Source organism: Symsagittifera roscoffensis, chromosome 4 (assembly GCF_963678635.1).
Source record: "Symsagittifera roscoffensis chromosome 4, txSymRosc1.1, whole genome shotgun sequence".
Lineage (NCBI taxonomy): Eukaryota > Metazoa > Xenacoelomorpha > Acoela > Convolutidae > Symsagittifera > Symsagittifera roscoffensis.
This window is the reverse complement of record NC_087065.1, coordinates 61,433,312-61,460,616: the sequence shown is the minus strand read 5'-3', so window position 1 is coordinate 61,460,616 and position 27,305 is coordinate 61,433,312. Positions and strand designations below refer to the sequence as shown.

Genomic DNA, 27,305 nt, shown 5'->3' with positions numbered 1-27,305 from the left:
GCCATGATTTTAGTTGTCGAATTACCGGGTCAAGATTCTGATATTGTTTCAGTGTTGAAATTGTAATTGTTTCTGTTGGGGGAAGAAATATGTTTTCAATTTCTAATTTAGATAAGGGTATTGTATCAAGTGGGTCATGGAGATCAAAAACTTGATTTATTGTGTATTTTGAATCGATTGTTTGTGGTCCTGATAAATTTATTTTATCAGTTAGGTTTTCTTTTTCAATTAGTGGAAAAAGGTCTTTTTTATGCGAGTGTTGTTTTACTCTTTTTTGTTGGGTGTTATTTTTTATCCATTGTGAATATGGGATTGGTTTAAAAGTTGATGTTCCAAGTAGGTCAACTTCATAGTGATTATTTTGACAATCTAAATAAAGTGGGAAGTGTTGTAGATTGTTTATCTGTGATTGTTCAACGTCAGTTTTTACTGCATATTTGCATTCTAGTCGGGGTGATGTTTCGTTTTTTGCAAGGTAGAATTTTATATTTTTGGGAATTTCAACTGTGGTTTTACGTGTAAGTAATTCAGGTGGCGTATTTCGACTTAAGGTGTCTGGTAATGCAAGATTTTTTCCTGCGGTCCAAACTATATGTAAGTTTGGGAATTTCATTAAAATTAGTTGAAATCTATAAACTCGGTGATTTGGATTAGATTTTTGTGTAAAGAGAAAAATGATTGATTTGTGATCTGTGAATAGAACTGTTGGATGTTTTGATCCAAGTATCAGAAATTCATATTCTGTAAGTGTATAGATTATGGCTGTACATTCTCTCATTAGGGTTGATAGTCTTAGCTCTGCTTGAGTGAATAATCGAGAGTTTGCTGATATAAGGTTCATTTTGTTTGTACCATTATGTGATTGTAATAATGCTGCGCCGATGCCAAAGTTCGAAGCATCGCACATTGCATAAAATGGTTGATTTGAATCTGGAATTGTATTCGAAATTTGTTCAGTTAGAAGTTTTTTAATTTCTTCAAATCGTGCTTGATGTTCTGTGTTCCATTCAAAATTAATTTGTTGTCATATTTACTTAAAAAATTCAACATTCCAAGGAATTCTTGGATTTTCTTTTTGTTTGTTGGTGGTTGGAGTTTTTGAATAGCATCAATGCGTGATTTTAATGGGGTGATTGTTTTTCTTTCTATATTATGTCCTAAGAATTTTACTCTTGTCAAAAAGAAGTGTGATTTATCGGGGGCGGCTTTCAGATTTTCGTTCTGAAGTATTTGGTGATATTGTTCTAAAACATTGAACATTTCTTCTTTAGTCTGTGATTGCATAAAAACATCGTCTAAATAGGTGATTGCGTTTTTCTTGAGTATTAGTGGTCGAAAAATTTTGCTCATAAAAGCTGAAAATGCTGCTGGTCCTATGGATATTCCATAGAATAAGCGGTTGAATTCATACTGTTTGTTTCCAATAACAAATTGTGTTAAACGTCGCGATTGTTCATCTAATGGCATTTGATTGTATGCACTATTCATATCTGCGGTTGTAAAGTATTTTCCGTTTATTTTTGTTAAAATAACTTGTATTGGTTCAATAGGCCAATTACACTTTGATTCATCTATGAGTGAGTTGAGGTATCTAGCGTCGAGAACGATTTTTAATGATTCTCCTTTGGCTAGAATGATAAAAGGGTTGATAAATGTGTTACCTTTTGGTTGTTCTTCTTTATTTACTGGTGAGATTATATTGTATTGTTCTAAAATATCAAGTAATCTGTTTACTTTATCGTGTAAATGAATTGGTACTTTACTTGCTCTTTGTTTTTTGAAAACTGCGTCTGGTTTTAATGGGAGATGTAGTGATGAGCTGATTTTGCCAACATCAAATTTGGATGTTGCATAGACTGATGAATATTTAATTAGCTGTTTGGCTAATTTTTCAAATTCGTCTTGTGTTATTTGTGAATGTTGGAAATTGAACATTGTTAAAAATTTCTGTTGATTCTCTGTGTAGTTATTTATGTTAAATGTCGGTTTGAAATATGGGGTTTTTGTGAAATAATCCGTATTTCTTTTTTCGTTACTTATTATATTATGTATGGATAATTCTTCATTAAGAATGGTGGATTGACAAATATCTAATAATTGGAGTATATTATTTACGCGATATGCTTTTTCGTGTATTGGTGATATCGTAGCGTTGGTTTCGCAATAGCCTAAAAGTCCTAAAGGTAGTGTTACTTGATAGGGTGTATTGTTGTATACATGTAGAGAAATAATATCTGAATTCGAGTTTTTCAAATTTTTTATGGATGAAATTGTGATTTTGAAAAACTTATGGATAGGTTTGAATTCAAAGTCTGACATATAGAGGTGTTGTTTGTTTTGTTTTTTATCATATTGGTGAACTTGTTTTATTGAAAAATTATATATGTTTCCTGATAGTGGTTTCAGATGTTTTCTTTGTTGGTTATATATTGGATAAAATTTTGAAAAGAATGGTGGTTGTTTGTTTAATCTTTGAAAGAATGTTAGGGATGTGTCTTTTGATTTTGTGTATTTATCTTTGATTAGTATTTTACTGTTTAATATGTTGATTGTTGGTATATATTTAGAGATAAATGGTATTCCAATGATATTGTGTTTAATATCAGTGATATAGAATATTTGTTTAAATGGTTTAGTTAAAATTTTATTTTGCTCCATTGTTCTTGTGGGGAGAAGAAATAATTGAATTTTTCCATAGTTTACTAATGTTGATCCTTGTGCTGTTGCTAGTTTACTGGAGGTTTCAAGAGGTGTTAGCTTTGGGTGTAAGGTTTTTATTTCATTCCATGTGGGAATGTTTATTATATTTGATTCTGCTCCTGAATCAATTAAAAAATCAATTTCAAGATCTGGTGGTTGAAATTCTTTGCTTCTTGGACTTTCTAAAAGAAATGGTATTGTCCAAATTTTTTCTTTGGGTTGTTCTTTCTGTATGTTTTGATAGATGTGATTTGTATTCAAGCATTTTGTTTTATTATTCTCATTGGGTTGATTTGTAGTGTTAATTTCATTAGTTTTTTGCGTCGTCGGTGTGGAATGAATGGGTTCAATATAATAATTGTGAAGGAGTTCTGATTGATTTTCATATATGTGTGAAGAAAATGGTTGTTCATATATAATAGGTTCATAGTCATTTTCGACTGCTATCATATTGATGGAGATAGTGTTTTCTGTTTCACTTTCTGAGTCTGATGATTCACATTTTATTTGATTGAGTTGTAACATATCCTTTACTGTGTCGTCAATACCTGGAGGGTCTGATGTTGTTTCTGGATTTGATTGTACTTGATTTATATTCCTTTGATGTTTAGGTGTACTACTTCTATGGCGATTATTAGAATTATTATAATGGTTATTATTCCTGTGTGGTGATTGGGAATAATTTTTATAACGATTATTATAACTTGAATGTCGATTTTGTGAATTATTTCGTGATCTGTTTTGGTAATTATTGTTTGGTCTGTTATAGTTCGATCTATTATATGAGTTATTCCTTGATCGATTGTTCGGGTAATTCTGGTTTCGGTTGTTTGAATAACTTCTATTCCGATTATTGGAGTAGTTTCTATTCCTATTGTATGATGAATTTCGTGATTGATTGTTTGGATAGTAATTATTTCTTGATTGGGAATTAGATCTAGAAACAAATCGTGTTGTATTTGAATTTGATCTGGAGTAGTTATTTCGACTATTTGGTCTATTGTAGTGATTTTGTGATGAATTTTGCGTATTTCTTCGTTCTGGTGATCTTCCTCTATAACTTGAGTTATATGGTGATTGATTTCTTGTATAATTTGTATTGTTCGGAAGTGGTTTTCCTGAGTTGTTGTTGCTGTACACAGTTTTGTTCGGTAGATTTTGATCTTTTTTCATGTATTGATAGAATGATTTATTTGGTTCTTTATATTTTTGAGGTTTATTTTGATTGTCTTGCTGTTTTTGTCTACATTCAGAAATACTATGTCCGTATCGTCGGCAATAATTACACCATTTTTTGAAAGATGGTTTGCCTTTAAAGTTTGGGTGTTTTTCGTAAATATTGAGTATTTCAGTGATTTTTTCAACGAGGTCTGTATCTGATTCCTGTATATTGTTGATACTTGTGGTATTTGTTTCGATTCGGTTAACATATTGTAATTTCAGATTTTCTGTTTCTTCGAGTTTCATTGTGATTTCTGCTTGCTCTAGTTTTTCTACTAGTTTTCGAAAATCTAAATCGGGTTCTCGAATTGAAGAAGGATGGGATGCTCTCTTTTTTATTGCTATTTTTCTTAATTGCGGTGTTAAGGTCATCATTAAGATTTCTGTCATCTTTGTGTTTTTATAGTCGTGTGTATTTAATGAATATGCTTTTCGAACTAGTGTTTCGATGCTTACTGCTAATTGCTTGATGGTTTCATTTGGTAATCTGCGAATTTCATTACATAAAACTCTTTGTTGTTGTTTGTTTCTTTCGGAGTCAAACATTTTTGAAAATTCTTGTGTAAACCTTTTCCAATTTGATTTTATTTCTATAGGCAATACTGAAAACCATTTTTGGGCTGCGCCATCTAAAGTTGTTTGTATCAACGCTGTGCGTCGATGTATCCAGTTTTGATGTAGTGGCGTATTAATTGGTTCGGGTCCTATATTTAAAATTAAATTTGCTGTTACTGCATTTAAATAGTCTTCTACAGAATATTCAGGGTCTGTTCCTGTGAATACCATTAAAGGTTTATTTGATGTTATTGATGATCCACCCATAAGGTATGGATTCATTGTCATTTGTAATGATTCTGCTGTATTTGGTATTTGAGAAAAATTTGAAAGTTGATTTCTTGTTATTTCGTGTTGTTGAAGATAATATGGGAGTGGTATTTCATTTTGCATTTGTGTTGGTTGATACGAGTGTGTGATCATTGGGTTTTGTTGCTGAATTGGTTAAAAATATTGTGTATCTATCGGTTGTGGAGAAAAAATTCTATGATTTGTATGTGGTTTCAGGACTCCTTGTCCACGATATTCTTGATTATAGGGTGCAAATATATCTGGTTGTAAAAAATCATCATCTGAGGATAAGTAATCCATTTGATAAGATGTTTGTTTTTTATTTTTATTTTGTTGAAAAAATGGATAGTCTTCACTACGATCCTGTGAAGGATGTAAATTTGTTTGAAAATTTACTGAATTAGTTTGTGCTATTGGGTTATCCCAGTTTCGAGATCTTGTATAATTACTAAAATTTTTTCGTGGTTGATAATTTGTTTTTGATGGATGTGTGTAATTATAATTATGTTCTGCAAAATTATTTCTAGTGAACGTTTTACGTGTTTTTGACGGTATTGTCATGGGTCTGTATGTTTGATAATCCGTGTGTGAATATTTTGGGGCAACCGAAGGTTTAACGGTTGATTGTAAGGTTACTTGTGTTTGTGAAGGGTTTGTATTTCTTGGTGTTGTTAAATTTGGACGTATTGGTGAAATACTTTGTTGTGTAGTTGTTGTGTGTACGATTTCTTCATTTATGAAGTGTGATGGTGTCTGGATATCTTGTTGAGTGAGATTTCTAGTTCCATTGAGGTTTTCATTGTGTACGACTGTGGAGATTAAACTATTATTTTGCATATCAGGTAAAAATGTATTATAGTTTAATGGTGTTGCATCAATGGTTAATGGTAATACTCTTACATAATCTCTTACATAAGATATGGTACTTATTGCTTGACTTGAGATTGATTGTGGGAAGTTTATGAATGCGGGATGAGACCATTCGGGGTCCCAAACATAGTCTGATTGTTCTGTGATGGCAGTATCATCGTTTGAGTTTTGGGGTCTAAAATTTTTTCTTGCTTGTTAAATTAAATCAATATTATGTGTGAAATAATCTATTATGAACCATGCCAAAATTTTTTGTAAGTCGTGTTTTGTATGTTGTGAAACTTCATCTTTCGTGAAATTTTCTTTAATTATATTTAGAAAACTAGAGAGTAGTGTGATTTCATGTCGTACTTTTATATGTTTAGATGTTTCTGTCGGTGAGACATTTGGTATCTGGATTTCGTTTTCTAATATCGAGATATAACTATATATTATCGCAAAAACTTCATTGGTGAATATGGAGTTTGCTCTTTGTGAGTTATGATATTGGATGCTTTTTATATATTCTGAGAATACTTTTGAGAATTCTAAATCAAGGTCGTCTGTTTGAATTACATATTTGCTGTGATTCTCGTTTGGTGAGTTGAATTCTATGGAGTAGATTCCGTATTGTTGTGTTAAGTTACATATATCTTTCAAATAGTGATCGATAATTTGTCTTTTGATTTTTACATCTGGGAACTCTGTTTTACATGGACTGATTCCGGGTTCAAACAAATTTAAGAGTAAATTTTTGCAAAATATATGCTGTCCTCTATCAGTGGTTGCATCTACGATAAAGGGGAAGATATCATCATCATCTGGACTTTCTTCACCTGGGGTGTGTGTTGAGCTCATTTTTTCGTTTGATGACTGTTAATATGTAATTATCAATGTGTCTAATTGGTTGGTTCCAATTGTATAAATGTACTGGTTTGTGTTTATGTTGCTTTTTTATTCTTCTTTTTCCTCTTTTTGATGAATTTGAAGTTGTTTCTGAGTCGGAAAAATATAATTGATCGTGAATGGGGCAATTTTTATCTATAGATTCTTTTAATTTATAAAGTTCGTCTAAACTGCTGGTTTCTGATTCTGAAAATGCGTTGCGGTTTTTGGAAAATCTTTTTCGTGTAATTTGTCTTTGTTTGATTATTATTTTTCTTTTTAGTGTTTGTCGTTTTGTTCTGATATATCCAACTGTTTGTGTATGAGGTGTGATTACAAGATCGTATTTTTTGTTATCTATTTCACACTTGTGCAAAACGATTGTTTGTTTATTTCCTAGGTTTTTAAATGACATAAGGTTTAGGATGACGGATGCAAAAGGTTGTTAAATGATTTCTATTACTTAGACTGTTAGTCCTTACGATTTTTTGGTTAGCCTAACCTGGGTCTATTTGTTCAGGGTTGGGGAGAAAAGTATATCGATTCCGAAGAATGATTTTATACTTTCTCGTGGCTAGTATAAGCTAAGGTGTTAACTTACTTAATCTTACTTAAGGGTAGTGATTGTGTTCAGGGTTGGAGAATAGTAAATCGATCCACAAGGTTCAGGTATAATTAGAACGCGAGTAGTTCGTTAGATACTATTTTAAAACTTACTAAGTCTAAGATTTATCCTGGGTCTGGTAAGAGGGGGGATCAAGTGAAGGATGAATAACCGAAGTTCTTCACTGTTTATCCTAATTTGAATGATTAGTTTTATTCAAAAATTTCTGTTAGTCCTGGGTTTTTAGAAAGGGTTGGATAGTGAATCGACGTTTGAGGTCGTTAGACACTAGCTAAGTGGGTGGGGGAGAACAAAGTTGTTCTTTTTGATCCAAGGATAGGCCTTGATGATCAAGTTTTAAATTTAATTAAGTAGAAAATGATTTAAGATCCAAGGATAAGCCTTGATGATCTGATTTTAAAATTAAGGGATTTAAGTTTTAATAATGATTTAAATTTGTGTAGAGAAAAGATTTAGTGTTTTTATGATATTAGTGAGCTTAAGAATGCTGTTATGTTTAGGTGATGAAGCTGGAACAACAGGATGATTTATAGTTACTTAACCATTTATTGTCATGCTACTAATTTTTATTTTGATTTTTCAATAAATATTTTTCAAACATGTTTTGTATATTACTGCAGAATTTAGGAAAACGATCTGAGATCTCTTTATCAATCGTTATTGTATATTAATAATTTGGTTTAGCGCCTGAAATGATTTTGAAGATTGACTTCAAGATTTTATGTTTGCAAATGAAAATCTAAATTCATTGCTAGTAGTATTCTAAATACAAAAGTTTGTGTTGGCTTTTGCCGAACTATCATATAACTATATGGTAAGTTTCTACTTTGTCGTATGTCGTCTCTGGTTCGAGGTCTTCTTGCAATTCCGGGTAGTTCTGTTATCGTTCGGAATATTGGCTCTGATCTATTGAGTCGTAGAGACATTTCGATTAAATTATTGTCGTATAACATTTTGTAAATGTTTTGTCTAAATTCTAATCTATTTTTGGTTAATTCTAAGCTATTAAGGTCTTGTTCGGGACTTATGGTCGCACCAGATGAGTTAGGACCGAAGTGTATAACTCATAGAGTAATTTCGGATAGGGTACACCGTCTGCTCGTCACGCTATCTTATTTTCGGCCGGATAGATTCGTGCAACTTCTTAGTCTAATACCAATCCTAATCTTACTCTTATACTATCTAGTCTCAGGTTGTTTAACTAGTCTCTGCTAGGCTCAATAGATCTAGGGTATACTGGTTTATTGCGGTTGCTGAAGTCTTCTTGGAGAGTCAACTAATTTCTAAGTTAAATTCAAATCTCTCTGGTGCTGAAATTACAAGTAATTTCAGCACTTACAAATAAGTGGGTTGTTAGTTAGATGGATCATGATTGGTTAATATTAAATACTTTACAGTGGTAAAATATCTAATTTATCCAATCATAAAATGTAGTTTAGATCAGGTTCCAATGATTATTCTCAAAACCACAGATTTGTTATCCCCAGGAAGAAAACAACATGCAAAATTTGTGGCGAGAAATCCAATTAGCAAAGGTTTACAAGTTAAAGATATGTTTATTCCAAATCAATTTCAGTCTTGAATATAGAAGTAATCAATTCAGCCACGGTAAAACCAATGGTCTCCAGATCACTTTGAGAACAACTAACTCCTATTTTGAATAAATAACAGACAACGGTAGTACGGCCTCATTTTTTGAAAGAAGAGCGGCTGACATCTACTTTAAACGGAGAAAAATGTCAAATTGATCTCTACTTTCGAATCTCTCATCGATACGCTCTACGTGGACTATAACCGCAAATGACTTTTTCTTCATGAGATTCTCAAACTAAATACTTCCTCGCTGGGTTGTTCAGTAAAAGAGGCGAAAACTTTGGATCTCCGACGACCGAAAGAGGTGCCTTTTCGGCTTGGACCTTCAATCTTTATTAAGGATTCAAACCATTCAAATAGGATCACAATCAGTATCGAATACTTCAAGCGATTCAGAATCTGTCGAACTAAAAATCTGGGAGGAGACACATTCGAAGAAACCTAGCGAACTCTTTTCCCGTTTATGCAGATCTAAAAATCATAGAGTTCAGCCGTTCCTCAGAGACCCATTCATCCCGACCTAAGAGAAAAGTCGACGTGTACCTATTCATATCCAATAAAAAGTGGGAGACAAAATATCAACACTGATAAAAAGGCCACTTTGCCAAGTAAAAAATTGTACTGGCGACCACTTTGTAGCACTGGTCAAAATTACAGCCAAGAAAGATCGGACTTTGGAACTAGCCATTTAAATTTTAAAAATAAGGGCTCATATTTTTACAAATCTTTAAAAAATGCTGTCCGTTAGATCAAATTATTATAGCAGCCCAAGGAATCGTTTCGTACAAACCCATCAAATATTGATCTAATCTTTAGATCTTAAAGATGCTTTTTGTCAACTAAGTGATCTTGTTAGCAGTCATTGCAAATTTGGTATTTGGTGAATTCACTGCAATTTGCTTTTTGAAACCGTTTTTTTGCCTAACTGATATGCCTAAAGAAGATTCCAATGAACAAGTTTATTCAGAACGTGTGCTGCGTAATTTGTTTCTTAAGCGACATTCTAATCGTATCTAAAAAGATCCCTATCAGATCACAGCTCGGCTGTAGAATCCATCCTTGAGACGACTCGCCAAAAAACGTTCTGCTCTTAAAGTGTGAGTTTTAAGTCGAAGAATATCTTGGCTAGGATTCGATATTGATTAAAGAGCTATTATTTTAAACTCTCTAAAATTCAAGCAGCAGTCGACCTAAGAGCACCCAGAATGCTAACTAAGGCTAACGCTACCTAAAAGCACGTAAAAAACCAACAACTAAGGTCCTTCATGGGAGCACTGAACCAGTTGCAAAAGTTCCAGTAAGAACACCAAAGATATACTGACCGAAGTTGTACATCAATAGGATCTGAAAAAAAAACTAAAATTCATCTGGGGGCCCGAACAACAGTCAGTATTTCAAGACACAATGAAACCAACCTCAAGCATCACCAAAGAGTACAATTACATCAACAAAAAAATCAAATGTTACACCAGCCACAGCAGTTTGGGTGCTATTTTCGAGCAAGAACTCTAAGACGGATTTTGGGTATCTTCACTTCTAGATTTCAGTAGTGCAAGAATTTCAGAAACTACTTATTCGGAAATCACTTTGATGTCCTATCCGATCACAAAGCCTTAAAACCAATTGTGGAAACAAAATTTACCAATGGAGACTAGCTAGATGGGCCGATAGATTTTTGACATTCGAACTTCATTTAAATCAATTTGCGTGGGCTCCAAAGTTGGTGTAGTTGACAACTTATTGAAAATTTTTTCAACCGCAGCACACCAACCATCAAATTACCAATTTTGGAAATTTGGTCTTGTGATTGTTTTTTCTGCAAACTTTGTCTCGTTTATCTAGGAAACTTCACTTCTCCTCGGGACATCACGCCTATTAAGACAAATACAAAAATATTTTGTCGTGAAACCTAAAACCTAATGAACAACCCTTTTAAGCCTGCGATACGATAGGTGAATAAGCCAGTTTTGAACAGTCAGTCGAATCAAAGAATTAAAACAAACCTCTCATCGCAGACATTTCCATTATTTCATATCCACATTTTTCTCAGGAGTTTTCACCATAATAAACCAAGTACAAAAATTGTACTTTTCTTGTTTGGACAGAATTTGCACTGAATTACTAAATTTAATTAAATTTCGGTACTTTATATATTACTCATAAGATTCACCGTCTTTTGCGGTTTTTATCCTCAAGAGGGTACAAAAATTTTACCCTCTAGCTTCAAAAAATCACAGTCAAGTATAAATTTTTGTAATTACCCGCAAGGGGGCGCTAAAATTTCCTCCAATCGAATTAGCTTCTTATTTGGTATATTTCCATATGAAGGCAATCAGATTTCTTTTCAAGAATTTATGCCAATCAACCGCAAAAAGCCGTCAAAGTTCGATTTTTTTGTTTTGAACCAATCAAATTTTAGCGATGTTTGCTGAACATTTCCAACTCATTTTTTGATTAATCAGATAACATTCTGCAAAATTGGTCTCGTTACTGTTCATATACGAAGCTCCCGAATATCACTTCTGATTGGAAGATCACGCCTATCACAATCAATTAAAAAATCAACTGTACCATGCTGTTTGTCGATATTTCATCGGAGCAAAACTTATTCTTCTAAATAACTCAAATTGCATGTTTTCAAAAGTGATATCTATTCGGAAAGTTAACGCAACTTCTAACAGCGACCGAAGCTTTGAATGCTGGTTAAACGAATTGGCTTCACTTTCAGACTTCATCCTCGGTCCAGACATCAGGGGCGGGTATCATCTGCTAGAAAAACGAAACGTATCCCAGTCAGGTTGAGAACAATGTCTTAGCTACACTACCATTAGCGAAACTTGCAAAACGCCAATCAATCGGAAGACCCTACCTTGAAGATAAAGCGAAATGCAGCACACGGCAATAACAAAAAATGTTTTTGCAGAATCGGTTCACTTATCAATACGTTCTGGAGTTCTTTAGTAGTAATTGAACAATCGTACTGAAAACCGTATGTAGAGTCCTAAAGTAGTAATTGAAAGATGTATTTAAATTGACAACCCCTCAAACGTCTTCTACGAGCCGAACTATCCATACTGCATGGATCCAATCCGGGCCAAAAAGTCATAATAGATGCCGCACACAATTTCAGGTGGCCTAGAATTCACAGGAACATAGTCAAAACATGCAAAAACTGTATCCAATGAGTTTTTTGTAGAATCTAAAAGCTTCTAGTGTATTTCATTCCTCCAAACATTTCCATGATCTAAAATTTGCAAACTAAAAACTATTGTTGGACTAAGCCGGTAAAAAAAACTGTATGGAAAACGCAATTCTTTGTATAAACTAGTCGCTACGGACAATTTTACAAATACTCGTTTTATTAACAGAATCCACAGTTGCACAAAAAATATACAAAGTTTTTGCCCTATTATTTTTCAATCCATTTCATCCTCCCAAAGTTATCAAAAACAACCAATAATCAGAATCTCAAATCAAATTATTAACTAAACCTTTCATTAAAAGTGTCATATTTTCTGGCATATGTTCTGCCCAGTGCGAAATTTTAGAGTTTGCGGTGTATTCGAAAGTATTATCCAGACCTCAAATTGCGAGTAAGTCGCAATGCAATTGGATGAAAACCCACAAAATTTTCAGGAAACTCCTGAACTAATCATTGACGCCATCAATTTAATTTAGGTTTCGGTGATCAAAACATATTTTTTTAAACTTCATTTTGGAAGAAAATAAGGCATATCTTGGTCTTTATCTTATTTCAAAAAATAATTCAGACAAGAATAACGTTACCAGAGATGCGGTAACTGTAGAAGAACCCCGGGAGTTTTACGAGAGCTGTTTTAGAGTCAACTATATACACAAGGGCGAAAACAGCAGAGATGCGAGTCCTCGGTTGATGATCAAGTCCTCATCAATGGATGATACGCCCCAGTAAACGGCATTAAAAAACTTTCTCACCAAATTTGCAAGTGGTAGAAGGTTCCAGTACAAAATCCTGTCTATAAACAAGGAGTCCTAGCAATGGTGACTCTATTGAGAATGAACACGATACTGGCCTTCCTGGTCACATTCCGTTTCGGACCACTTCTTAACAACTTGACCAGTGTGAAAGTGCCAAATAAATAGAAAGAAAATTTTTAGCGAGGCCCATTTGGGTGAAAACTTTCAGAAAAAAAAAGAAATCATAGATCGGAAATCCCGCAAAGCTCTGTGTTTAAAACCTTCAAGCAAAATATTTCATAAAACCAGTAATAAAAATTGTCACATCAAATGGAAACTTATCGGGAAGCAACATAATACCAATCAATTAAAGTCATTTAAGGTCATCTAAAATTGTAGACAAATAGTCCTCTTTAAATCTACTGTTAGTCAAAAGGTTTCAACCAACCGCACTCAACAATCGTCGACATCTTCCTCAGTCAACGAACACTTATTGCCGCCAAACTTGATATCCAGAAAGAAAATTGACTGCGAGTTCCACACCCTCGTTCCCCAAGCTGCGCAATTCATCACCACTCCCAGTCACTCAGCTCAATTTTTGCAATACTGCAACCAAACCAGTTCTTCAGAACACCGACGCACCAGAACTTTCATTGGACAAGACAGAAATATTGGTCGACTTGACAGCTTCCTCCTCAATCTCCTGATGGGTCATTCCACCCTTTTTGTAGTAGCCTCTCCAGTCCTGGAGAATGTTGCGGTGTCTCCTCCTAAAAAAAGAACATTAAAAGATTCAGAAAAACAAAATTATCAGGAGACAATATTCTTTTTTCATCTGAAGAAGAAAATCCGACCACATCGCAAGCGAAACTAACTGACTGCCCAATCTCAGTTTCAAATATTCCAGATTGCCCCATTTGCCTTTGTCACTTCAACACCCTGGTTGCGAGATCAGGAGAAAGACGACCAAGTTGACAAAATTTCTGTGTCACTTAGAACCTCCGGACGTAACAAACGCCACTTTCACTGTATTGACAGACCGGAATCTCAAATCAAATTATTAACTAAACCTTTCATTAAAAGTGTCATATTTTCTGGCATATGTTCTGCCCAGTGCGAAATTTTAGAGTTTGCGGTGTATTCAAAAGTATTATTCAGACCTCAAATTGCGAGTAAGTCGCTATGCAATTGGATGAAAACCCACAAAATTTTCAGGAAACTCCTGAACTAATCATTGACGCCATCAATTTAATTTAGGTTTCGGTGATCAAAACATATTTTTTTAAACTTCATTTTGGAAGAAAATAAGGCATATCTTGGTCTTTATTCAAACAAATCCATATTTCAAAAAATAATTCAGACAAGAGTAACGTTACCAGAGATGCGGTAACTGTAGAAGAACCCCGGGAGTTTTACGAGAGCTGTTTTAGAGTCAACTATATACACAAGGGCGAAAACAGCAGAGATGCGAGTCCTCGGTTGATGATCAAGTCCTCATCAATGGATGATACGCCCCAGTAAACGGCATTAAAAAACTTTCTCACCAAATTTGCAAGTGGTAGAAGGTTCCAGTACAAAATCCTGTCTATAAACAAGGAGTCCTAGCAATGGTGACTCTATTGAGAATGAACACGATACTGGCCTTCCTGGTCACATTCCGTTTCGGACCACTTCTTAACAACTTGACCAGTGTGAAAGTGCCAAATAAATAGAAAGAAAATTTTTAGCGAGGCCCATTTGGGTGAAAACTTTCAGAAAAAAAAAGAAATCATAGATCGGAAATCCGGCAAAGCTCTGTGTTTAAAACCTTCAAGCAAAATATTTCATAAAACCAGTAATAAAAATTGTCACATCAAATGGAAAATTATCGGGAAGCAACATAATACCAATCAATTAAAGTCATTTAAGGTCATCTAAAATTGTAGACAAATAGTCCTCTTTAAATCTACTGTTAGTCAAAAGGTTTCAACCAACCGCACTCAACAATCGTCGACATCTTCCTCAGTCAACGAACACTTATTGCCGCCAAACTTGATATCCAGAAAGAAAATTGACTGCGAGTTCCTCACCCTCGTTCCCCAAGCTGCGCAATTCATCACCACTCCCAGTCAGTCAGCTCAATTTTTGCAATACTGCAACCAAACCAGTTCTTCAGAACAACGACGCACCAGAACTTTCATTGGACAAGACAGAAATATTGGTCGACCTGACAGCTTCCTCCTCAATCTCCTGATGGGTCATTCCACCCTTTTTGTAGTAGCCTCTCCAGTCCTGGAGAATGTTGCGGTGTCTCCTCCTAAAAAAAGAACATTAAAAGATTCAGAAAAACAAAATTATCAGGAGACAATATTCTTTTTTCATCTGAAGAAGAGAATCCGACCACATCGCAAGCGAAACTAACTGACTGCCCAATCTCAGTTTCAAATATTCCAGATTGCCCCATTTGCCTTTGTCACTTCAACACCCTGGTTGCGAGATCAGGAGAAAGACGACCAAGTTGACAAAATTTCTGTGTCACTTAGAACCTCCGGACGTAACAAACGCCAATTTCACTGTATTGACAGACCGGTCAGGCCAGCGATCAAAACGGTAGAGGAACACCACTTAGAAAATTTTCACTAGACAATTTGGTTCCTTTTTGTACAGGCGAACTTGAAATTTCCCCAGTACCTAGGAAAAAGTTAAAAAATTTTAACAAGATTACACTAAAACGCTGTAACTGTTCAAGCTGTTTGCGCTAACTTTTAGCTAAATACCCCAATTTCAGATACCCAAAAATTACGCTGTAAAAAGTTTTCGAGAGGAAAAATCTGATACGGTGCACTGTACCATATTAAGCTGTAGCTGGAATTAGATAGACTTTAATGTATCAAGGTTGTGACTGGTTTTCTAAGCTTGACATCTGAATGTGTGAATCGCTATCATTCTGTTCTAAGTACGTTGAAAGGTAAGCGCATTCTTGTTCGATTCCTAGTGTTACTCATCGGAAGATAATTCTGTTTTTTCAATAACTTTTATTCTGAGATAGAGCTTCAAATGGATATATCGAAAAAAATCACAATGATGCGTTCCTTTTTTGGCAGATTTAATTGTTTATTTTTATCTCAACTTTTCAAAAAACGAACTCGCGTTACCTTGACCATGGGAGTATATTCCTGAGCTGAGCTTAGCTGAGCTTTAGGAAAAAACATGCCCAGGTTTTGCAGGGGTTTCCATGGATTTCCGGGCCTGAACTGTCATGTACTTTTGGTTATTTTATAAGCTTTGTAAACGTTTTTGATTTTGTCTGAAAGCATAACAAACCAAAAAAAAAAATCTCATATATGAAAAACTCATAAGTTAATTGGCAAGTTAAAATGCTTTCGCACACTCACCATTGAAATTATTGCTTGAAATTTTCAGAGAGTTATGATATAAAAAAACATACCTTTTAGTATGTGGCTAGATGGCTTCTACTTTCAAAATGTTTTCTGTGGTATTGCAGCTTATCTTACAATTTGAAACCAACGAAGAATAAACTAACTATGCCTCCACATGAAACAGCCAAATTGATTTTTTGTACTTTTGTTTGAAAAATGGAGTCTGGACTACATTATACATCAAAATAATTACATTTTTGAATGAAAAATTGTTTTTTACTGAAAATCTTTGCTCGAGCCTAAAAAAATTGTTCGGCGACAGAAAAATTAAACATTTTTGTTATAAATTGTTGATTTCGTGGAAGGTATTTTGTATGGCCTCTGGCAAGATTTGGATAATTACCGTGGACTCTTGAAAACTCTGGCAGGAAGTCGTAGGTTCTCCCCTGGTTATACAGCTCGGGAAAATTTTGGCTGCACGAAAGAATCAATGAAGCATGTAGAAATGTTTTAGTGTAGCTTGTGATTATTTGGGATCCAAAACTGAATCTGGACCATGTAAACTCCTTCCATTTTTAATTTATTGTCCAGATTCATAAAAATGTTTATCATAGGAACTCTATGACAAACATATTTTTTGAAAGTTTAAAACTTGTATATTGATTTAAATGACTTCGTTCATGAATTTTTATGACACTCGTTTTTCTTGTCTGGAATTAAGTGATGAGCATTTTCCTTGTATGGAGATCAACACGAAATCTAGTATTTTGTATTTTGAGCTTTTATCCACAACCGTTTTGTTCCGACTTTCGTAACGAAAGTAATTGAATATTTGTGCTCGGGGTGGGTTTTTTTCTTCAGACAAATTTTGACGTTTTACCTAGCCATTTTTGACGGAATTTTTTAAAGATCAATCGAAATTTTTTGTTTTCTTGAGCTTAAATTTAAAAAAATATTTCATCTGTGATCAATTTTTGTAAAGTAATGGGGGTTTAAAGATTACCATTTTGGCCAATTTGGAAAATTTAACGCGCAATATTTTTCACGCTAATAACGCGTAAGCGGAGATTTAATCCGTATTAGAAGTCGTTCGAAGTTGATTCAATGAAGACTATATGCCACAATTTATCTGTTAATATGAGCATAATCTATCACTTTGTCTTAATATGACATGTGTCCAGGGAGGTTTTTTGCAAAAAAACTCAAACTTTAGAAAAAAAAATAATTTTATTTTATTACATTTAATTTTTTTCATGTAATTACTGCTCCATAGACCTTAAAAGGCAGTCGGAAAATTCAGGGCTTCGCCCTGATTCGAGCAAACTCGTTTTTAATTTATTGTTAGCTGTCAGTTTTCTAACACTTAGTCTACATACAGGCTTGTCCAAAAAAAATAAAAGAAAAGGATTCCAGCTAAAAGTGCGTTTGAACTAATGAATCACCCTCATGAAATTTTGAACACATTTTTAGCAACTTTTTTAAAACAAAAACATTATTCTGAAGACAAACTTACAACTTATTTTCACTTCACAAAATCAAATCTTTTGCGTTGAGTTGTTCATGCGTTTCACTTGTAAAGAATGCAGTTTACAATAGACCAGCGTTTTTTCTTGTTTTAACGTTCGCAAATACAACGCGAACGGATGTGGTACTTCGTCAGTTGGTTTCCCACACCGAGCACATATGGATCATAATCGATTAAATTGTCATAATATGGTCAGTATATATTAAATTACAAAAGAATCGATTATAATCAATTTAAAATGGATTGTAATCCTAATAATTCTTATGTCAATATAATCCATTATAGTCAATTTTAATCCATTAAAAATGGATTTTAATCCTAAAATTTTTATGCCAATATATTCAATTAAAATCGACTATAACCTTTTATGATGCATTTTTTGAGAGGTTCTTCATGAAATTTAAATTTTTTTAAAAAGTTATTCATTTTCTGTTTAGTGTAGTTGCTACGTATTACGTTTCATATAATGTTACATTTCACAATAAATTTCATATTATTTTGTCTCTACTTTTTTATTCATCTCAGTTTAATACTTCATTTCGCAGGCGAAGGGAGGGTATGGTTTGAACGGTGTTAGGAGGGGATTATTCAATGGTAGAGACTAAACAGATCTGGATGGATTTAAGATTTACAAAATATACCAAGGAAACGGCACCAGTCAAAATCTGATTAAGAGTAATTCTTGAATATATCTGCAATTATTTTTCTGATTTGATTTTTCTCACGTTCACGATTTGGTGCACACATTGATTTTTCTCACGTTCAACGAAATTATACTCACAAAGAAAATTATCAAATTGCTAGAAATAGTTTTGAGGCCAGGTGGACACAGGATGACATGGGATTTCATTTATAATGACAGATGTTTTGTTTTGAAAACCATATTAGGGGGTGTTTTCTATTGCTTGTCCCAAAACCCAATTTTGAGCCCATCGAAACTTCATTTGAGCAAACATTGTGACCTGCTCATGCTCATTACAAGCAGTTCTGAAACTTTCGGTTTTCTGCGTGCGTCATCCGTTACAATTTCAACTTGACTGTCCGTTGCTTTGTAAGTCAGAACTACGCTTTTACCCTTTGTCTCTGCGCCAATTTTGGGGTCATAATAAACTCTTCTGACTAGTTTACTCTTGAATAAGAATATCACATGCCAGGTTGAAGTAACTGTCAGGAATCCAGTGAAAGCCAGGTACATCCAGTAAAAACCGACTTGGTCGTTGAGGTACCCTCCGACAACAAAAGACCCGAAAGTGCCTCCAGATGATGTAATCATATTGTAACATGACGCGGCCATAGTTTTGATTTGCTGCTGGTCTGTAACTCCTTGTTTGATTGCCACTTTCTCTAGAATCAGGTATGTAGGGTTCATCACAGAAGCTACTGCGCACCCGTTTCCAAAAAGGATCAGTATTCCCCAAGGGACAGATTCCAGAGCGAGCACTATCTTCGGAAGGAAAAATCCGAAAGAGATTATAGGCGCCGAGATTTGAAATACGACTTCGGCGTATGTTCCAAAACCCAACTCGACTAAAATGCCGACTAGAGGACACGTGATGAAATAGGCGACTGAGTTGGCGATGAAAACGTAGCCGACCGTAACGTTATCCAATCCGAGAACGTTTTCAAAGTACAGCGCACAGGCTGAGTCTCGAACCCCGACTATACAAAAGATTGCTGCTGCCGGAATGACAGCGCTTAGAGTAGATGGTTTTACTAAAAATCGCACATAATCGGAACCTTTTATTTTTGATTTAGCTTTCGCTCCTTTCGATGGAACAAAAATGCAACCTAGAATGAAAACTATGAACTCGATCACCGAGACAACAAGAAATGGAGTTTTGTAGCCCCCCAGCGGAATTAAAAGACTGCCCAGAGGTGGCCCCATGCACAAACCCAAACCCAGACATGTCTGGATTATGGAAGTGATCACGCCAGCTTTTTCCGGGTACATTTGAACAGCGAGTGGGTTGGCAGTAGTATACAACATACAAGCTCCGAAGCCATTCATGACTCGACAGCCGAGACACGAGATGAAGTAAATAAAGCCGTCGGGCGAGTCCCCGAGAACGCCGAATGAGCCGACGGTGAGAGATGACCAAATCATTCCGACTGAAAAGAAGAATTTTATGTTCGTCGGGGAGACGGTGCTGGCGACGAAGAAGGCGAAGCAGAAGTTGGCAACGTCGGCAGATCCAATCACGAGTCCAATCTCTGTCTGCGAAAGACCTGGAATAAAACTCCAGTTTTCTCAGTTTCAGCTTTGGCGGAACTGCACGAACAAATACGATCAAAACCATTTCATTTTTTATTTGACACCAAGCTGAAACTTAAACTCAGAGAACTTGATGCCTAGGTGTTTTTGTTGAAAAAAGTTAAGATCAAATCACCAGTAAAAAAATGGTTTGAAACTTTTTGAATAATTTCTCCTAATAGCAAAATGAAGCGACGCACCAAAGTACATACCTTTGTTGTCAGCTTCCTTTGGGAAAAATGGTCCAGGTAATGACAGGTTAATTCCTTCTAAGATGATAGTCCATGCGCAAATGAAAACGACCACTTTCCGTCTAAACTCGGTCATTTCGAGTGCCGGTTCAACGAGAGAATCCCGCTCGTAGAAGGAGACCGTATGTTCATTTTTTCCATAGCTAGCGTTCTCTTTATATATTACTTTGGTTTGTTTCATGTCCTGAGATAACCACAACTTATTTAATTTAGTTTGGGAGTAACTACAGATGACAATTTAGTTCTGGAAATGATAAACTGGATTGAAACTTTTGGCAATCAGCAATGTTTGCTTATTTGTTTGGATTTCAGATTCCAATTAGAAGATCCAAACTTTTGACCTAAATTCTAAACAATTAGGTGGATATTTTCACCTTCAAATTTATTAAAGATGTTTTATAGTTCAAATTATGCAAAACATACGCTACGGAAAAGAAAGATAACCATTCAAGAAGTTAAATTAAGAGGAACAATTTTTAAACAACCGAAAAATTATTCAAGTATTTTAATTTTTTCTCTTATTTCCTTTTTTTTTCATAAAGGGCGACTGAATTATGTAAAACATTGGCCGAAAAAACATCAAAAAGGGATGCCCTATGTAAGCCGAAGTGCCAATAATTAACCAGATCCACAAACCGAATGCAGAATTAATAATTAAAGAATTGGTTTTACCGGAGCTACAGACATTTTAAGATTAAATTTTTGGACTCGTTTTGAAGAAACAAATTGCCATACTATGCAAATCTCAGTTTACAATTCAAGTGTTGTTCTGAAGTTAATTGCAATTATCTGACTATTGTCATTACTCAACCTTAAAATACAAAGGTCGAAAAAAACTGGATCTATTAGAATGAATAAGGCTAGTTTGAAACAAAAACATGCCAAGACAAAGTAATGTGAAATAAGCTTTGAATGATAATGTACCCAGCGGTAGCAAAGCCAAAAAAACTTGTCAGAAACCCTTTAATCCAAAAAAAAAAAGAATTAAAAAATTTAAGCCGGAAAAAAACCAGACATCAGACATCTGAAAAGTTAATAAGTTCACCTTACGCTCTAAACACTGGATAAATTTTATTTGCTCGTCAGGCCACTCAGCCAAAACATATTAAGCCCAAAGAGAAAAAAATCAAAAGCAAAAAGTCAAAACTTTAAGACTAATGAGAAGTTATTAAGTCCCCCTCAGCCTCAAAACACAGACACTCACACGCAAAACTTTTTTCGCTCGTTGAAAGACGCAAAATGAGACCAAAAAACCAATATAATATAGGCCGAAACCTATTAAGCCAAAAAAGTGAAAAAAAGCCGGATAAAAATTGCTATAATGAAAAACTTGAACTTTGATTCTATTAAAAATTTTGGCATCTTTGCAATCCAGATGTGAGACGTTTCCGTTAAAATTACTCAAAATTAGGTCACTAAATTGATAAAAATAGGCTGAAAAAAATAAATCAAAAAAAATTTCAAAAGAAAAAAATAAAAAAAAATTATACGAAGTCAATTTAGTAAAATTACAAACAGCAGAGGTAAATAAAAACATTAGGAGCAACTATAATATAGAAAAACTTTACGAAAAAGTTCTATAATATGCCAACTAAGCCATAACTAAAACATAAGCGTTAAACAAAAAAATCTGAAGACTACTTACGCTTAGTAAAACATGCAAATCCAGAGCAAACGCTTGCACTCTAAAGCATTGACGCATTTTACTCTTTCAGGATTTTTTTGTCATAAAAGAGTCAATTGGAAGGCAATAAATTCTAGTGGAATTGAGTTTTCAGAGAACTGAGTGAAAACTACGAATGGAAACGGTGTGGTAAAAATAAGCCACGATTTCATGTTGGCGTCATGTTTCGGAGCCCAATACTCGGATACAAAAAAAAGAACCCAATAGCCGAAAAAACTTCGTTACCGGATAGCCGAAAAAACTGATTTTTTGTTCTTGGAGGCCTAAAAAACTTTCATAATGCCGGATAGCAGATTTTTTCTTTTGCTGCCTTGTAACCAAAAATTTTCGTTCCCTCAAAGCAAAAAAACTAAGCGTTGAAACCATTCATGGATATATCGTTTATACACAGAGGCCAAGCTGCATTTCGAAACACTAGCAAGAACACGGCTCTATAAAGAGCAATAAAAAAGTAGAAATAAGCCTCGAATCAGTCCAACTTCGGCTACGTCTCGGATTCATACCTAAGACCTACAGATTATGAGTCTAACCTACTAGCCGCTTGGCCAGAGAGACTTAATTAATCATAAACACTAGAAACGAATAAAGCGGAGAACAGATGCTATGCAATTCCTAATCCCACGGTGAAGTTTCTGAAAGCAACCCTTGCGAGTATCCAGACACCACCCTAGTTTGAAGTTGAAAATTTAAAATTTGTGAAATTTTTTTATTCAAGTGTTTGATCATATTTGAAAAAATTCAAAATTGTCATATCTCGTAAAGTAAAAGGTCTTTGGTATTCATATTTGGAGGGCAAGTTCCCAACCTCTGGGAAAACCCTGAAAGCAACCCACTACCCGGCTGCTAATTTAGTCTGAAATAAGCACAGAATTCGTTTTGAGAACTGGAAAAGTTGCAAGATACATTATAGCTTAAAAGTGAAAAAATTCTCTTCCATTGAACTTGCAAAAAAAAACTTGAAAAAGCTTAGACATTGCAAGATAGTCAAGCACGCGTTTAAGTGAATCATATATAATTATAAGAGATAGATATATATCTGAGAAAATAAATCATAAGAAAACGTCACATCTCAGAAACTAGAAAGATTTGAGCAGTCACATTTGGAGGGCAATAATTGCAACGCCTGATAACAATAAGACAATTTTCCGCACAATCAAGTTAAGAATTTCAACTTTTGAGAATTTTAATTTTATCTTTATCTAATTTCTTTCAAAAATTTTAACAATACAATTAAAAGGTCATAACTCGAAGCTTAATTTGCAACCCCTGAGAGCACCCTAGCAGCACCCAACTAAAAGGGTTAGAATTTCAGTTTTTGTCAAATTTTATTTATCAAATTTCTTGGAAAAATTTTGAAAATATAATTAAAAAGTCTTATTTTGCAAAAGAAAAAAATTGAAATCCAGCGTAATCAAATTTAAAATATCAGACTTTTTTCATCTCAGTTTAGTTAAAAGTTAATGAAAAAAAACAGAGCGATATTAATAGGATGTTGGGCCACATGCATTTGCTGGTAGTAACCTGACATCCCCCCACCAAAGGGTCGACTTTCAAAAATGGCTGAGTAGTCATAATTAGAATTAAGACAAACAACCTCAGATTAAATTGAGAGCATCCCACCAGTGTTGAGTATTTCAATCTTGGAATTTATTCTAGATCTTATCTTTAAGAAAAAAATTAAAAATCTCAACTACAGCGAATTTTGGGAACTAAGATGATATGAGCAACCAAACTTGCAGGAAAGATCTGCAACCCCAGAGTACCCAAAAAACACCCCACTGTAGAATTGGTAATTTCAAACTTTGAAAAGTTTTTTATTCAAGCTTTTTTTTATATATTTCGACGTCATCTCTCAAAAGCAAAAGCAGTCACCTTTGGAGGAAAGAGTTGCAACATCTGAGAGTACCTCGACAATTATGAAACCAAATTATGAAACCAAATTATGAATTCGTTGCTGTCAACCATTTTGGAGTTTCGCTTATGAGTTTGAAATACGAAGACCTGAAACCTACTGGGTTTCAGATCTTCGTATTTCAAACTCGTAAGCAAAACTCCAAAATAGTCAACAGCAACAAATTCATAATTCGGTTTCATGACCCAGCGTAATTAACTTCAAAATATTGACTCTTTGCTTATGAGTTTGAAGTACGAAGATCTGAATCACAGTAATTTTGCAGTTTCACATTTTTAGTTCCGGAAACATTTAAGCTGAAAAAATTTATGAAAGCTTTGTTGGATGCCCCCGTCTATTGTTACGGTTGCATTCATTTCAATGTTTTTTTTCATATCTTTTCAATATTAGCATATCTTGGGGTAGTTAATCTGTTTGAAGCACCCGGCCATAGTGGTGAGTATTTGAAATGTTGCTAAGTTTTTCTAGATCTTATTTTTTTTGCAAAACTTGAAAAAAAGCTCAAAAACGCCATTTATCAGAAACTAAGATAATTTGTGCAATCACACTAAGCAGATTTGCAACCTCTGATGGTACCTCCGACCAGCTCACTATTGATTTGGAAATTTCAATTTTTGAAACGTTTTCTTTTCAATTGCTGTTTTGTTGAAAAAATTGATTAAACGTCATATCTCGACAATCTAAAAGCAATTGAGCAGTCGTTTCAGAGGATAACTTTGCAACCCTTGCAAGTATCTAGAAACCACCCTACTTTGAAGTTGAAAAATTTAAAATTTGTGAAGTTTTTCATTTAAGTGTTTGAACATATTTGAAAAAAAATTCAAAAGTAGTCATATCTTGTAAAGTAAAAAGTCTTTGGTATTCATATTTGGAGGGCAACTTCCCAACCTCTCGAAAAACCCTGAACGTAACCCACTAATCGGTTGCTTAATTCATTAAGGCTGAAATAAGCACAGAGTTCACTTTTAAGAACTTAAAAAATTGCAATATACAATATAGCTTAAAAGTGAAAAAATTCTTTCATTGAACTTGCAAAAAAATATTTTGAAAAAGCTTAGACATTGCAAGATAGTGAAGCACGCTTTGAATAGTATCATTTATAATTACAAGAGATAGATATATATCTGTGAAAATTAAATCATAAAAAAAAGTCACATCTCAGAAACTAAAAAGATTTGAGCAGTCATATTTGAGGGCAATAATTGCAACGTCTGATAATAATATGACAATTTTCCGCATAATAGAGTTAGGAATTTCAACTTTTCAGAATTTTGATTTTATCTTTATTTATTTGTTTCGAAAGATTTATAAAAAGTCTTATTTAGCATAAGAAAAAAATTGAAACAGTCATATTTGGATTCATAATGCAGCGTAATCAATTTAAAACAAATCTGACTCTTTTTTTTATCAATTTAGTTGAAAGTTAATGAAAAAAATTGAGCAATTTTAATAGGATGTGGGTCCACATGCAGTTGCTGGTAGTAACCTGACATCCCCCCACCAAAGGGTCGACTTTCAAAAAATGGCTGCGTAGTCATAATTGGAATTTAGACAAAAAACCTCAGATTACCTTGAGAGCATCCCACCAGTGTTGAGTATTTCAAACTTGGAATTTATTCTAGATCTTATCTTTAAGAAAAAAATTTAAAAATCTAAAATACAGCAAATTTTGGGAACTAAGATGATTTGAGCAACCAAACTTGCAGGAAAGATCTGCAACCCCAGAGTACCCAGAAAACACCCCACTGTAAAATTGGTAATTTCAAACTTTGAAAGGTTTTTTACTCAAATTTTTTTTTTGTATATTTCGAAGACATCTCTCAAAAGCAAAAGCAGTCACCTTTGGAGGAAAGATTTGCAACATCTGAGAGTACCTCGACAATGCCTGTCTACATAATTTAGACTTTTAAATTTTGTCAAGTTTTATTATATAATTTCTTTGAAAAAATTATTTAAAAACGTCAAGTCTCGGAAACTAAAAAGATTTGAGCAGCCAAATTTGAAGGCACAATTTCTAATGTCTGAAAGTAATCTGACAGCAACTCAAACCATAGCAACTCAAAAAAATTTTGAGGCAAGTTTTAGAAGCCCCTGAGATTACTCAGAGAGCATCCAATTATGGGGTTATGTATTTCAACGTTTATGAAAATTTTCAACCTTTTTAATGATATTTTTCAAAAAAACTCACAAGAATCTTTGTATCTCGTCCATAAAAAGATTTGGGATTCATATTTGAAGACCCAATTTGCAAGCTCTAAAGTACAAATAACAGCATCTCACTTTTGGGTTGCTTATTTCAAATTTAGCGACAAACAGTGACTAACTTGCAATAAGATTACGTTGAAAAAGTTTAAACATGCCGAGATAGATAGTACGTTTGTAGAAAAACGTGCAAACATTGAAGTAATAATCACTTGTTGCAACGCCTTTCCTGTTAGCAAGGGTAAGCATATTTTGAAAAAAAGACAGTATTACTCATTTTACCAGGCCAATTATGACTTTCACAAAAAATCTGCCTAAATCGATCAGCCAACGCCTAGATTTCATTTTTATGAGATCGAATAATTAGACGAACGAAATCTAATCTGAATCAAGCCACCGAAGGACTTAACATTTGACTATAAGTCTTTTGGCATAGAGGCAAAACTGCACTTCGCAAACACAAGCGAGGAAAAGGCAAAAAAAGCTATAAACAGGCAAAACAATGTAAAATAAGGCAAAAAGAAAAGACTAAAAATGCAAGTTGAGAAATTTTCTTTTGATGAGTATCACGCTCTCGCATCGGCTCCACGATCGCTTGTAGTTTTACTAGAACTAGCCACCAATAAAGCAGCTACAGGTTTTATCAAACTGCTAATGCTATGTAGCAAAAGTTCGACCAAAAAACTATTTCAAAGCTCCGCATTTGAATCTCCGACCTGTTGATTTGGAGTGTTACGTCCTGATATCTGCACCACGGTTGCTTGGAAGTAAACTAGTGCCCTAGCTCATGCTGGATGCGCCTGTTTTAGTATTTTAAATCAAATTGTACTGGAAGGGAAACGCGTTTAGAAAGTTAAGAAGTTTAAAAAAAGGACTTTACGCAAAACCCTAGTGAGCTCTCTGCTCAAGTAGGGGATTAGCCGCTGATTTAAAGGATAAAACTACTTCTATTTCTTTCCTTTCAAATAATTTTTTTTCTCAGATTCGGCTGGATAGTTTGCGAAACAACAAAAAGATTCCAAAAAAAATGATCCAAAACTCCCAATATGACTTTTCCTAAATACATGAACTATTCTCTTCTAAGCATGAGAATAGCCTCTTATGCAGGGCAAATTTCCACACCTTAAATTTTAGACTGAATCCGTTATATCAGATTTAGCTACTAGTTTGAGAAAAGTGATTAAATTTAAAGAAAACAACGGCATATTTCAAATAATGGGATTTTTCCGAAAAGCATATCGGCTTTTCTACAAAAAAGAGGATGTGACAGATACGCAAATGTAACAGATACGCAAGCAAACGTAGGATGTACGCACGCCAAATCTAAGCACCATATTATTTTGATAAATTATCAAGCTAAGACTCGACAGGTTAATTTGAAAAAAAGTTTCCAAGAAAAACAGGCAACATTTCAAAATTTGGTTATTTTCTAATGCCAGATTTTTTCCAAACGCAAATATTAGATT

At 34.2% G+C, this 27,305-nt stretch overlaps 1 protein-coding gene and 1 pseudogene across 1 annotated transcript in view; one reads left to right on the top strand and one right to left on the bottom strand.

The window, feature by feature from the left end:
• The window catches only part of LOC134845134 (26S proteasome non-ATPase regulatory subunit 1-like), a 428,069-nt gene that overhangs the window by 342,284 nt on the left and 58,480 nt on the right, over positions 1 to 27,305 (top strand). The gene's annotated exons all lie outside the window — the stretch shown is intronic.
• On the bottom strand, positions 18,132 to 20,117 carry LOC134844974 (MFS-type transporter SLC18B1-like; annotated as a pseudogene).